This window comes from Idiotropiscis lumnitzeri, unplaced genomic scaffold (genome assembly GCF_059441095.1).
Source record: "Idiotropiscis lumnitzeri isolate Australia: NSW breed Sydney's pygmy pipehorse unplaced genomic scaffold, RoL_Ilum_1.0 HiC_scaffold_75, whole genome shotgun sequence".
Lineage (NCBI taxonomy): Eukaryota > Metazoa > Chordata > Actinopteri > Syngnathiformes > Syngnathidae > Idiotropiscis > Idiotropiscis lumnitzeri.
In genome coordinates this window covers 198,827-213,893 of record NW_028283613.1, presented here as the reverse complement: position 1 = coordinate 213,893, position 15,067 = coordinate 198,827, and the positions used below count along the sequence as shown (strand labels likewise).

The following is a 15,067-nucleotide window of genomic DNA, read 5'->3' as shown; positions in this document are numbered from 1 at the left end:
GACGCCTTTTTTAGACTGAAATAACTTACTAAAGTTTTCGTTTTGTGCCATTCAGAATGGGAGAGGGAGCCAGGAGGTGAAACAGCCGTCTTGCCAGTTCAATCCCGCACACCCTCTGACTCTCACCCTCCGTTCTGCCTTTTTATTGAAACTAACTCATCAATAACTAATCACCAGAAGACAGAAAAGCATCAACAACTAATCACCAAGAGACAGAAAACATCAATAACTCACGGTATAAAGGTCAGTTTAACTAAAGCATCAATAACTAATCACCAGGGACTCCAGCAGGCAGAAAATCATAACCCAAGGTCAGTTTAACTAAACACATCTTCAGGATACGGTGTCTGTGTGTGTGTGTGTTAAAATAACAAGTAAGTGTCTCTGTGTGTGTTCAACATTAATGAGTGTATAAAAACATGATTATGAATACACAAACTGATTACCTATCCTCAGCCCATCTTACATTTCCCCCCTGTTGTGGATTTAAAAATCATGTCCTTACGGCTTTAAGACAGATCATCATAATGAAATCATACAACAGTGTGATCATCAGTGGAGGAGCGAAAACCTCACATTAGGGAAAAATTCCCCTCCTCCCTTCCGGCGTAGAATGAGATCCTCATAATTTGATGACCATCAGGGAATAAAACTTGTCCCTGGGGTGACTTGGTGGAGGCCCTTGCCTCGTTGTAGGAGAGATAAGATAAGATAAGATAAGATAAGATGTCCTTTATTAGTCCCACAATGGGGAAATTTGAGGTGTTACAGCAGCAAAGATATAGATCACACAGAGTCGGCGGCGTAATGTAGCCGTTAATGTATAACATTAGCAGCAGACATTCAGAAAAAGCATGCAAATATACACAGTATAAACGTATCTAAGTGTAAGGAAACACTCCTAATGTTTGTCCATTATACGGAGGGGGAAACGCTGTAATGATAAAAACTACTGAATGATTGAAAATACTGCAATCATAAAAATATTCCAATGATAAAAGTACTGTAATGGTAAGAGTACTGAAATGATAGAAAAGTACTGCATGATAGAAAATACTGCAATGGTAAAAGTACTGTAATAGTAAAAGTACTGCAACGATAGAAAAATACTGCAATGATGAAAGTACTGCAATGGTAAAAGTACTGCAATGGTAAAAGTACTGTAATAGTAAAAGTACCGCAATGATAGAAAAATACTGCAATGATAAAAGTACTGCAATGATAAAAGTACTGTAATAGTGAACATCCTGCAGTGGTAGAAATACTACAGTGATAGAAGTATTGTAATAAGAATACTGTAATGGTAAACAAAATACATCATTGGTCAATATTTAAGTACACCCTTGGCTGAAAGTACAGTAGTAGTTAATATTGCATCCTAGGACTGCACAATTGCACTAATGCCCTCCCGTTTGTAGGCCTGACCCAATGTTCTTGTTAAAAAGTCTGACAGCAGTTGGCAGGAAGGAGCGGCGAAATCTCTCTTTGGTACAGCGAGGGTGTAAAAGTCTGTCACTGAAGGAGCTGTAAAGTGTTCTCAGAGTGTCATTGAATGGGTGGGCTGGTTTGTCCAGCATTGATGACAGTTTTGCCGTCATCCTTCTGCCCCCCACTGAGTCCACAGAGTCCAGGGAGCAGCCCAGGACAGAGCTGGCCCTCCTCACCAGTTTGTCCAGTCTCTTTTTGTCTCGGCCCGAGATGCCTCCTGCCCAGGAGACCACTCCATAGAAGATGACTGATGAAACCACCGAGTCATAGAAGTTCCTGAGGAGTGTTCCCCGAACGCCAAAGGACCTCAGCCGCCTGAGTAGGAAGAGTCTGCTCTGACCCTTCCTATAGAGAGCGTCTGTGTTGTCGCTCCAGTCCAGTTTATTGTTCAGATGAACACCCAGGTACTTGTAAGTTGAGACCCTCTCAACGTCTGTTCCCTGGATATTCACTGGTGCAGGTGGAGAGTGCCGACGCTTGCGGAAATCCACCACCAGCTCTTTGGATTTCCCAGCGTTGATTTGGAGGCGGTTCTGCTGACACCAGTCCACGAACCCCTGCGTAACCCCTCTGTACTCCCGATCGTCATCGTCAGTGATGAGGCCGACAATCGCAGAGTCATCAGAGAACTTCTGCAGGTGACAGGTTGTGGAATTGTATTTGTAGTCCGAGGTGTAGAGGGTGAACAGGAAGGGAGCCAGCACAGTTCCCTGCGGCGCTCCCGTGCTGCAGAGGAGCACGTCAGACACACAGTCCTGTGTTCTCACGTACTGTGGCCGGTTTGTGAGGTAGTTGTGAATCCATGTGATGAGGTGGTGGGCCACTCCCGCCTGCTCCAGCTTGTCTCCCAATAAGGCGGGCTGGATGGTGTTGAAAGCACTTGAGAAATCAAAGAACATGATCCTCACCGTGCCCCCCGCCTTCTCCAGGTGGAAGAGTGAAGTGTGGAGCAGGTAGATGATGGCATCATCCACATTGATGCCAGGCTGGTATGCAAATTGGAGTGGGTCCATTGAGGAGCTGACCAGGGGGCGCAGATGGACGAGGACCAGTCTCTCCAGGGTCTTCATCAGATGAGACGTCAGCGCCACTGGTCTGAAGTTGTTGAGCTCCTTCGGATGGGGTGTCTTTGGAACCGGAACCAGGCAGGATGTTTTCCACAGCTGGGGGACTCTGCCCAGCTTCAAGCTCAGGTTGAACATGTGCTGGACGATTCCACACAGCTGGTCTGCGCAGGATTTGAGGAGCTGGGAGCTGGTCCCATCTGGGCCTGCCGCCTTCCTCGCCTTCATCTTCCTCAGCTGGTTCTTCACCTGAGATGTTGTGAGGAACAAGGCTGAGCAGGAGGAAGTGGTGGTTGTCTGATGAGGCTGGGAACTGGAGCCTGTGGAGAGAGAGAGGGGCGAGAGAGGGGGAGAGAGGGTCTTGTTCGCAGTGGCAGGAGGGGTGGGTGGGGGCTGCATCAGGGAAGCCTGAGCGGGGTCAGACATTTGATCAAACCTATTGAAAAATAGGTTCAACTCATTTGCCCACTGAAGCCCCCCCCCCCCCTTCTGGGTCTTACCTGCTTGTCCGTGGCCTGAGATGGTCTTCAGGCCCCTCCAGACATCCCTGGCATTGTTCCGCTGCAGTTGTTCTTCCATCCGCATCCTGTAGGACAGCCGTCCTTACCTCCCGGATCTTCGTGTATGGTGTGTGTGTGTGTGCACGTGTGAGGACAGGGGCAAGAAGTCCATGTGTTTTTACGTTTCAGTGTCCAGTTTGAGTTCGTCATTCTCAACATTAATCAGGTTGTAATGGTACATTTGGGCAACAAACCTACGATTAACCATCGTCTTTGTCATAAAAATAATGCAACATGAACAGACTACACATAACAAAATGAAAACTATAATTATCCCTATATATTGTTTTTTAAATTCTTCATAGTGGTCATAACATCAATAATTGTTTCATTTTTATTAAAAATTTAAATGCAGTAATGTACTCCAATCAAGGCTGATATTCCTTTATGTACGTCATTAATTTCCAAACAATATCTAATCTTTTTGTTCTGTGGCTTCAACATATTTATCATCTCATCAATATTAGCACCACAGAGTACTGAGTTTCGAGATCCTCACAATAGTCGTTCTCAAAATGATATTTTATTTTTATCAATTTAGCTTTGTTAAGGTAAGATATTTTATTGACAATCTAACATTAATATGCAAAGAACATGTACATTAGTACGAAATGTAAAAGAAAATTGTGGTGGGGGGGTGCGAATTGTTTTCTTCTTGGTAGGGGGGGCATGACAGGAAATAATTGAGAACCACTGGTCTAGTCACACACCAGCTCGGGTTCATTCCCTACCAGAGAAATGACATTCCATGTCCCCAGAGCTAGGCGCTTTATGTTGCCGGGGATTGGACTGCCTTTGACTGCCTCCTAGCTCAAAGGAAACCCAAATTCTTTGGTCCCGCCCACTGGTAGTGAGCCGAAGCCCTTGTATTAAATAATAAATAAATACATAAAATAAAAAAATTAATAAATTTAAAAAACGGACCGATCCACTGCTTGGGTTAGTTTGACCCACCTTGAGATCCGTTCCCACTCAGTGACAGTGTCTACAAGCCACTGCCACCAGGCCAGTGAACCCAACGTCCAGGCAGTGACAAAAAACGTGATCAAATTACATTGCTCATCATAAGGTGTTTGTGAGACGCTCTTTGTATGTTTCCTCAATTAAGACCTGTTTTCCATTGGTGTATTTGAAAAAAGTGGTGAACCTGTTAAATTCACTACAAAACGTTAAGAAGATGAAAGTAATGTTTGAAGGAATATTATTTTTCTATCGACGTGCCGGCGGGCGGGCACAGATAGAGAGTGATAAATCAGCACCACCCGCGCGGGGCGTGCTGACGAAAAGGCAAGCGCTCCTCCTCTCATCGCGTCCTTATTAAGACAGAAAAAAGACGCTGTTGAATTTGACCTATTCGCAGTTCGAGCAGGTGCTTAACGCTGGAGAATATCACCACTTCGAAGTTCGAACTGCTGTTGAAACGGAGAGGTAAGTGTTTTTCGTTGGGTTTTTTTCAAAACATGCGTCGAGTGCATTTGTTCATAGTTAGAGATAGTTGTGTGGAAAACACTATACAAAGTAGCACCATGGATGTGGGCCTACAACACTGGCCTAGCAAACATGTGCTCCTACATCGACATAATTGACGAGCTCCAGTTAAGCATTGAATAATTATAAAACGTCATGGTGCTTTTACTCATTTAAAGAACTAAACCGACGCGTATTGTCATCCGGTGGTCAGGTTTGCATTGAATGTGAGCACGAGGGACGCTAGCTTGTTGCGTTAGCTTTGCGGAGCTAACAGCTTGCACTTTTGTTATAGAACCACAGAATGCAAGTACCATGATAATTTCTGTCATTAATTTTTGTGTAAGACACGATGTTCACTGGTTAATTACATGATTCTTAAAGCAAAGGTTACTGTGAATGCAATTTTGGTAAGATTTTTGTAGTCACACTGCATAAATCTGTCTGTGTCTGTTGTTTAAACTTCAATATAAACTATTATGGTTGAAATCGTTAATTGGGATGGAGGAATTGATATTTTTTTAATTTATAATTTATTTTTCTTACACTGATATTGTTAAAACTCCATTTAGCCCATAGTATTAATAATTCTCAACACAATACTGTCTTTTTTCTTTATAGAATAAACAATGCCTTCCCTGAGATGCAGGAAGTCCCCAAAGCAGGATACTATTGAACATGCAGTCAAGGGTCTGGACAAGACTGCAGAGTTAGAAGCGAAGTATATAAACTAATTTAAAGGTATGATGTTAACGCTTTTGCTAAGATATATTATTGTTTTCTGATAACCAAGCTGACATCGTTTTTTAAGTGGTTATTTTACATTAAGAGTGTCTTGACCTTTTCTTTTGCCACTTTTGTCAGTTTCAAGTTATTTCAGTGAGTGTGAAACCTGATGGTAGGAGTTCTATCTAAATTAAGGCTGTACTTGATGACGCCCTCCGGCATTTTTATACCACAATAGACCGGTGAACAAGTCCGATATTGATAGTCTAGTGTAAAGCACGTAATACGTCACAGAGATCACGTGACGCGATCCAATATGACTGTGTACAGTGTATGTCATTGTTTTGAAACTAAATAATCTTAAAGTTTTTTTTTTTACGTAACCAGGTGCAATTGACATTTGTACTTTCAGTCCTAATACATACTGGCTAATGCAATGCTGGAAAATGAATTTTGGCTGGTCTGTTCCTTTAAAATCATAAAGAAGGGCTCTGCTCTATCCCTCACAAGAAGCAATGTTTCAAACCACCCTACATTAGTATAGTGGCCCAAATGAATATGATGACTCCTTATTTGTGTGCTTAAAAATATGACGAAGCTAACTTGATTTCCCTGTTAACTAGGTCAAGGAGTATTTACCAAGGCCCCTTTCAGGAAAGACGACTTTATTCTTTATTATGGAGTACAGAGGAAAATTGATAGATTCTGATGAATCTCAACGCAGGAAGATGGATGGAAGAGGCACTGTCTTTTTGTTTGACTTCCGCCGGCAAGAAAAAACTTGGAGGTGAGGCAAAGATTGAGATGTTATCTTATTTTTGTTTTTATTTAAAAAAATAAACACATACTCATCCCATAAGTGTTAGGGGAAAAATCATTCTCTAAGCAAAAATGTATAATTACTTTTATTCATGCGTTGAATCTGTACAAATGAAAATATAGATCATGAAGTCTCAAAGACAAGCTGTTAATAGGGTCTGATTCCAATAGAAATTTCTTGTATGATTTGATTTAGATTTAAAAATTGTGGATTTCCTATTTTTATGTTTTGTGTACACAAGATTGTCTCAAAGATTAATTTCTGACATTGATTGAATAATTGTTTTTTTTTTTTTTAATCTATTTTAAGTGTTGATGCAGCTCAAGAAGATGGCAGTCTGGGAAGACTGGTTAATGATGACCACATGCACCCCAACTGTAAAATGAAGAAGATGACAACAGAGGACAGACCACACCTCTGTCTGTTTGCGCTCCGAGACATTGATGTTGGCGAAGAAATAACTTAAGACTATGGACCAGCTGGCCTTGGAGAACACAGGTTTGTAAGATGCATCTTTAAGTACAATAACAGAGCCCACTTGTGGTGTTCTGGTGATGTAGTTTCCAATTAGTTTGGCAATCTAATAAATGTATGTGAAGTTTCTATGGAAGTTGAACATGATGACTGACTGGGGGAGTTCTCCATTGTCCACTATCTGTAATTCAAATTTGTGGGTCTGAGTCAAAGTTTGGCTCTGCAGGAACAACGAACTGGTCAGGGAGTGACAGTATTACAAAGTTCTGCGTTACTCCTTTCTGGGCGGTGGCCCTGTTAGGCCATCATATGCCATATTGCAAATATCCCCATTGTGGGACTAATTAAGGACATCTTTATGTTGTGGTTTCCCTACCAGAACCAGCACCAACCCTGTATATTCATGATATAAAACACTGTTTCAATTTGATATTTAGCCTTTCTATACTGTAAAAATAGAAGACCCCAGGCTTTCCTGCGCGCCCTTGCCCAATTGGTGGTGTTCAGGAGACAACCTGGGACTGAAATATCAGTCACAACCAGTGTTGTTTTCGTCACTGATGACTATGACGAAAATACTTCGTTAACGCCCCTTTTTTAATGACGATGACAAGCTATACGAGGTTCTTTTATGACGAAAACATGACGTGATGTACATGAATTTTTTTCGTTGACTAGACAAAATTGTTAGCATGTGGTTCATAAATTATTTTATGTTGCTTTTAGTGAAATAAAGCCACAACAGTTGCCCAACAAAATGTTTTGCTTCTCTGCTTATTTTGGAGCAGTGAGTATTGATTCCACTGTTGCCACTTTTTTCTGTTTGTAATGAAGAATCCTTAGTAGTCCATCCAAAAGTCTTTGTTATTGGGTGGAAACCTTGAATGCCTTGTTTTAACTCAAATGGACTTAAACCCATCCATCCATCCATCCATCCGTTATCTGAACCGCTTCTCCTCACTAGGGTCGCGGGGGGTGTTGGAGCCTATCCCAGCTGTCTTCGGCAGTAGGCGAGGTACACCCTGAATTGGTGTCCAGCCAATCGCAGGACATGCATAGACGAACAACCATCCACGCTCACACTCATGCCTCGGGGCAATTAGAGTGTCCAAGCAACTTGCCATGCATGTTTTAAGAATATGGGAGGAAACCGGATTACCCAGAGGAAACCCACGCAGGAAGGCCGGAGCCAGAATCGTACCTACGACCTCAATATTGTGAGGCCATCATGCTAACCAGTTGGGCCACCGTGCCGCTTGGACTAAAACCTTTGTGAATAAATTGACGAAAACTAGGGTAAAACTTTTTTTGCGTTTCCGTCGATTAAAACTGGACTAAAACCCTTTTTTTAGTTTTCGTTGACTAAAACTGGACTAAAACTATAACGAATTGGGATGACTAAATGTGATGTAAACAAATCAGCACTTTGTCCAAATGACTTGGACAAAATCTAAAATGCCTGCCAAAAACAACACTGGTCACAACACGTGTCTACAGAAGATTAATTGGCATGGGCGAAATTAATTAGTTTTATTTCATTCATGAGCTTATGTTTTGTTTTGGGTGGCTAAGGCTTAAAATGTGTAAAAATCTAATCCAACCTCAAATATAATTAATTCAATAAATTTATGATGCTACTAAAACATCGAAGCAGCCTCCTCCAGGCTTTACAGACTCAGAAATGGAGGTATGCGTATCGTGTGCTCATCCTGTCGTGTCTCGAGATGTTAAAATTGCAGTTAGATAGACGTGTGCTGATTAGACAAGACTTCTAATATATCTGGTGTCACAGGATATTTGTCAGTGAATGTGTATGTCTGGTTTGAGGCTCACTCAGCTTTTTCTTGTGTTGTGGGGTCCAGTTGAGTTGAATTGCGAGTCAGGTATGTTGGCCATCTGACACCCAACTGTCAGGTTTGCGTTCGTGGGGACCCCGTAGAGCCATTTTTATTGTTGACATAAATCATAGCTAATCATCTTTTCCTTCATTATCATATGAAATACAGTTAGGAGTTGTATGTGCCTTTACTATGTTATAATCTTAGAACCTACCAGCCACTACAGCTGTCCGACAAGAAGACTTTTGGCTGTCCTGTGCTCCATTGCGGCCCTGGTGGCGTTCAAAAGACAACCTGTGACTGAAATATCAGTCACAACATATCTCTACTGAAGATTAATTGTCATGCGCTAAAGTAATTGGTTTTGTTTCATTCGTGAACTTGTTCGTTAAAATGTGTAAAATTCTGATCCATTTTCTTTTTTTTAATTCATTAAATTAATATTCAACTTGTTCATTAGGATGGAGGACAACCGACAATGACTGAATCGGCTGAGGTTGATGCCACCAGAACATCGAAGCAGCCTTCTCAAGGTTTGACAGACTCTGAAAAGGAGGTATGCGTATCATGTGGTCATCCTGTCGTGTCTTGAGATGTTAAAATTACAGTTAGATAGACCTGTGCTGGTTGGACAAGTTTTCTAATATATCTGGACATAAATCGTAGCTAATAATATTTTCCCTCATCATCATATGATATACAGTTATGCGTAGTGTATGTCTTTACTATGTTACAATCTAAGAACCTACCAGCCACTACAGTTCTCTCATTGGGAGACTTAAGCTTTCGTCAGGCTGTCGACTGCTGCATTGCCCTCTTATTGGCTTTAAGTACACAACCTGTAACTGAATTATCTGTCAGAACAGAACCTATGTGTCCACAGCAGGTGATTTGGCATGTGGATTCTTCAGATTTTTAGAAAATAGGTAAAATTGTGATCAAAAGTTTAAAATGTATAAAATTCTGGTATAGTTTGCAATAGTATATCTATTAAATCATTTCAAAACTTCTTAACAAGGATGGAGAACATTGGCTGTGACCGAATTGGTTGAGGTTTACATTACCAGGACCATTGAGCAGCCTCCTCGGGATCTACAAATTTAGGAATGAAGATATGCATTCCATGTTACAATCCTGTTATGGCCCGAGGTTTTGAAGTTGCAGTTACATATTGGGCTGGGCGATATGGCTGATAAGTACATAGCGATATAAGTATTTCATATGGGTCCATCGATACACATTGAATTCTTTTTTCATATTATTTTATTCATTATTTTTTTTATTTTCCAATATTTTCACTGCCCTGTTAAAAAAACATTTAATGTAGTTTTCCTCCCGGGAGCTTTTTGTTACGGTCAATTAAGTGTTTTTGTTAAATATAGCTGCGTAGAATAATTATATGCATTATTATCGTACCACAATGTTTTGGTTTTGCAAATAATTTCCTAAAATCATTCTAATTTTGTTATTACATTATTTTGTCATAATATCATTCATCAATATTTTAGTTTTTTTTTTTTTCAAATAGAATTAAGACCTTTTTCTGTGCAGATTCCTCTGGGGATTAAGTATTTAATGGGTTCTCAATTTTCTCTTGGACTCTGATGCAACCCAGTCTCCTCCCTTGGACAAAAAATATGGGCTGAATCTTCCTTGGAATAACGACACAGATTCTGACGAATCATTGTCAAATCCTGCCCCTGAACTTTGTGCCTCAGACCCAGACCATATTACTATCCCAAGGCTCAGGAGGACCAAAAGTATACAGGTAAACAACCCATATAGATTTCAGGGAATCTTACAAGCAAATTGCATATATTTTATTGGTCTCCTGCCTTCTATCCTTTATATTTCGTTGTTGTTGTTGTTTTTTAGATTAAAAAAACAGGCTGACTTTGGAATGGATAAGCATTATTACTCCAACTCAGATGACAGTGGAGATGAATATATTCCGGATACAAGTGAGGCCTCTGATTCAGACGGAAGTGAATCTTTGAAAATTGTGGACCCTCTCTTGAAGTCTAAGAATGCCTTCAGAGATTTTTCTCCCACACCACGAATCTCAAAAGCCACCTCAACGCAGGTTGTTAATCAAGGGCGTTCACCCGTTCGGAGGAGTAGCAGCACTGGTGTGATTCTTGAATTCTATGGCTCTTCAAATATTTGTGCAGTTTAACACAAATCATCCAAAATAGAATTCAAGCACATCTGTGACAGAAATTCAAATTCAGAAGTCAAAGAGAGAGAACAAAAAAAAAAATCTAATGCTGCGCTTCTTCCGAAGACATATACTGTAAACATTAAATGTATGTTAGGACAATCTTGAAAAAAGTATTAGAACACCCTTTACTTTTATTTCTTGTTAATTTTATTAACCAAAATATGTCCATTTTTATTACAGATTAATGAATACAAAATTAAAACTCTAATCAGCTACTTTTTAATCGTTATATTTGTATAAACAAATGTTATACATCTGTGTGTTAACTTATACAAGAAATGACGGAAAAGCAAGGGTGGTTTAGTATTTTTTTATCGTATATAGTCTGTATAATATCTTTAACCTATGCTGATGCTGTTTAATACTGATTTAAATAATAATAATAATGTCATAATCTGTTGGTTTTACATGAACAAAACCTTTCAAGCACTTTTTAAAATTCTAAATACTACCTCTTGTCAGTAAGTTGGTTCACAGCACTGCCTTGGAGTGAAAGTGTGTAGTGCTGAGACAGTCGGTATGTGCTGAGTCGTCTGACGTTTGTGTGACTGGTACCCAGGAAGGTAGCAAAACCAGGCAGTGTGTATGTCGTACCCAGGAAGGCAGAGAAACCAAGCAATATGTATGTGGTACCCACGAAGGCAGAGAAACTAAGCAGTGTGTATGTGGTACCCGGGAAGGTAGCAAAACCAGGGAGTGTGCATAGATACAGACCCCAAAAGTGATTAAAACCAAATAAAGTCCCCAGAAGATCATCTGTAGTCAGGTGAAGGACCCTGTACTTTGTTCAACTCATTTACTCCCTTAGACGTACAAAGACGTCTTTTAATGCAATGGCGCCCTCTACCAAAGACGTATAAGTACGTTTCCTGTCTTTTTTACGTCATAGTGTACATAAGGGTCTGATGCAACCTCTGACTGAGAATCAGCCTTGTCCGCATTGTGAATCATGTAAAAATCACCCAGCAGGGGGCAGAGGTGCAAAAGATCCGCCTTGAATCTGCGCCAGAGGTACAAATGGGGGGGCGGGATCCTGGGGTAGACTTATAAGTGTGGAGAGCAGCGTGGGTAGCAGCAGCATCGGCAGCACTAGCAGCAGTCGCATTAGTAGCGTTAGCAATGAAATCCTCCAAGCAAATGACGATCGAGGAATGCTTTTTTGTAAAAAAAAAGCTTCCTAAAAGCATCAAGGCGATGGAGACGCTTTGGTTGAGAGGATGACGCTTCGTCGTCGTCACAACAAAACGGCGTCTAAAGAGGGTGCGCGTGCCTTGCGGCCTGCATCGCCTGCCTTCGGACAATAGCCAAAGCAGCTGAGAGTCCTCACCAGATCCCCCCCGAACGAGGAGGTAAGCGCTCGCAAGTTACCATTGAACATGTGGTTTTACCCCTCATGCTTTTATTGTACATATCATGCATCTTGCGGGCAGAAAATGTCGCGTAAATGTGCAGTTAGACGCGAGCTTGCTCGCTGACTTCCTCATCCGGCCGCCTCTATTGCACAATTACACGCGAGCGTAAGTCCTCGCCGACGAGGAAGTAAACGCTCGCAAGTTACCATTAAACATGTGGTTTTAGCCCTCATGCTTTTATTGTACATATCATGCATCTTGCGGGCAGAAAATGTCGCGTAAATGTGCAGTTAGACGCAAGCTTGCTCGCTGACTTTCTCGTCCGGGCGCCTATTGCACAATTACACGCGAGCGTAAGTCCTCGCCGACGAGGAAGTAAACGCTCGCAAGTTACCATTGAACATGTGGTTTTAGCCCTCATGCTTTTATTGTACATATCATGCATCTTGCGGGCAGAAAATGTCGCGTAAATGTGCAGTTACGCGCGAGCGCATCTCCTCCCCGACGAGGAAACAACAATACTGAATGGTGTGGTAATCATGCATACTTTCTAAAATTCACAGATTGTGCATCCCGCGGCAAGAAAGTTCCTCCTCGTCTTGTTGGTGTAAAGAAAGGTAAATTATAATATGAAACTTCACACGCCAGCAATAAAATGCAGCAATAAATATATATTTCCAATTGTTTGTATTTCTGTAATTTACAGGTTGTGCATCAGGAAGCAGTGGTTCCGGATGGCGTCACACTGGATGGCAACCGAGGAAAATCGACTTTACAGCAACCCCTGGACCACTGAATGCCGCTGCCCATTTGGAGTCTGAGGAGCCAGCTGATTTCCTGCAGCTGTTTCTCACGGATGAGCTTCTGCAGCACATCGCGGATGCCAGCAATCACTTCCCAGACAATTATTTTCACACAAACCCCAGTGGACAAACACAAGCTCGCCTATTTTCCACGGACCAGCAAAGCCAGACCACAACGAAAGTGTCGGGTCTGTTTGTGCAAAGGCAAACGGAGTGAAACAAGAATGTGGTGTGAACTATGTTGTGTGCCCTTGCATCAAGGCAACTGTTTTATTTTATATCACACAAAAAAAAAGTATGTATGACACTGATGTATTTCATTTTTGTACATAGTTCAACAGTTCAGTCGTTTAGTGTTATGTGCAAATAAATTTATTTTATCAAAAACATTTTTTGTGCTTTTTTTTGTTATTTTATAGAAGGCATGCATTATTTAGATGTTAGAGGTGTCATAAAAGCCATAAATAATAGTGTCAAAATTCAAATTATGGTCAAAATGCATCAGTTTACAAAAAGCTCATTTTCTCAGTTTTTTCCCCAGGGATTGGAGTTTTCATGAAATTTAGCTATTTTCAAATGCCGATTGCTCAAGAATGGAAAAAGATAGGAACAAACATTTTTTTCTGTTGAAAGAAGAGAGTCTCATCTTTCTTCGGGTGTGCTCCATGTCTATATAGCATTAGAATACTATATTCTGTGGGCCTTGCAATATTAGTCAAAACCCAGGAAAACGCTGGGATTGAGCGGGTTGCTCCAGTGAAAATGGCTGGTATTTAATGAGTTAAGACTGGTTAGGACATCCGGCTCGCAGTCCCAAGGTGCAGGGTTCGATCCCGGGACCCAGCTTTCCTGTGTGGAGGTTGCATTTGTGAGTGAGTTTGAGCGCAGATGGTTGTTCGTCTTTGCGTGCCCTGCGATTGGCTGGCAACCACTTCAGGGTGTGCCCCGCCTACTGTCCGTTGACAGCTGGGTAGGCTCCAGCACGCTATCCTTGTGAGAATAAGCGGATTGGATATTACATGTATGTGTTTATGCCCTAGGCCAGGCGAGGGCAAACTACGGCCCGGGGGCCACATGCGGCCCGTTAAGTTTTAATCCGGGCCGCCGAACTTGAAAAAAATTTAATGAATAAACCTTGTTAATGTTTTATTTTCTAAACACTGTGGTTTTCAAAGACAAATATTATTGTTGGAATGCTTTTATTCACTTTCATTTAAAATTAAATGTATTTTTTTTCTCAGATGAGGTGAGGTTTCCAAAACACTCCATCCATCTGCTCCTGGTCCGGCCCCTCTGTCATATTTTAGAACCCATTGTGGTCCTCCAATCAAAAAGTTTGCCCGCCCCTGCCCTAGGCTTTGTGTCTTTGCTTGGTTGACTGTGTAATGAGTGTATGAATGCATTTCTTTCTACCAGACACCTTGGACTTCCCATGGCAGATTAATAATCTATTTTATCTATCCATCAGGGTCACGAATGTCATTTGATGAGTAGAGAATTTAGAGTCTCCAATTAACCTAATATACATGGATTTGCGCATGGAAACCTGAGAAAAAGCCCTTAGTCCTACTTTTCCATCTGAACCACTTTATCCTCACGAGGGTCACAGCCGTGACATCCCAGCTGACTTCAGAAAGTAAGTGGGCGACGACTCATGATCTCTTGGTTGAATAATATTGTTAGGGGCTCAAAATGGCCCTCTACAATAAAATGGCAGAAGAATATTACATACTCTCTGGCAGAAGAATATTGCGTTTTTTTTGTTTTGTCCAATTAACTTAAATAAAACTTGGGAAAATTTAATGATTACATGTAAACCAGCTGGTCTTCCCCATACCAAGCCCTGGCTAAAACTGACTGAAAAATGCATGATGTGTGCCTTTTAAACTCCTCGGCCCATCCACTATGCCAGGGATGGGCAAACTTTTGGATTGGGAGGGGGGGGGCACAATGAGTCCTAAAATACATTTAATTTTAAACGAAAGTGAACAAAAGCATTACAACAATATATATGTCTTTGAAAAACCACAGTATTTAGAAAATAAACCATTAACAAGGCTTATTCATTTAATTTTTTTCAAGTTTGGGGGGCTGGATTGAAACGTTTAACGGGCCACAAGTGGCCCCCGGGCCGTAGTTTGCCCAAGTGCCCTAAGCCAATTGATTCTAAAAAATAACAGTTTTCTTCATCAAAACAACATTTTATGATCAACATAAATGTTAGTGAGTACATAAAGGTATACTCATTCGATCT

General features: G+C 41.2%; 1 long non-coding RNA gene across 1 annotated transcript; it reads left to right on the top strand.

Moving 5' to 3' along the window:
- Positions 1-11,702: 11,702 nt before the first annotated feature.
- LOC148315619 (uncharacterized) lies at positions 11,703-12,915 on the top strand. Its single transcript, XR_015840747.1, has 3 exons — positions 11,703-12,007; positions 12,574-12,627; positions 12,717-12,915. It is a non-coding gene; the product is annotated as an uncharacterized LOC148315619 (long non-coding RNA).
- Positions 12,916-15,067: the final 2,152 nt, after the last annotated feature.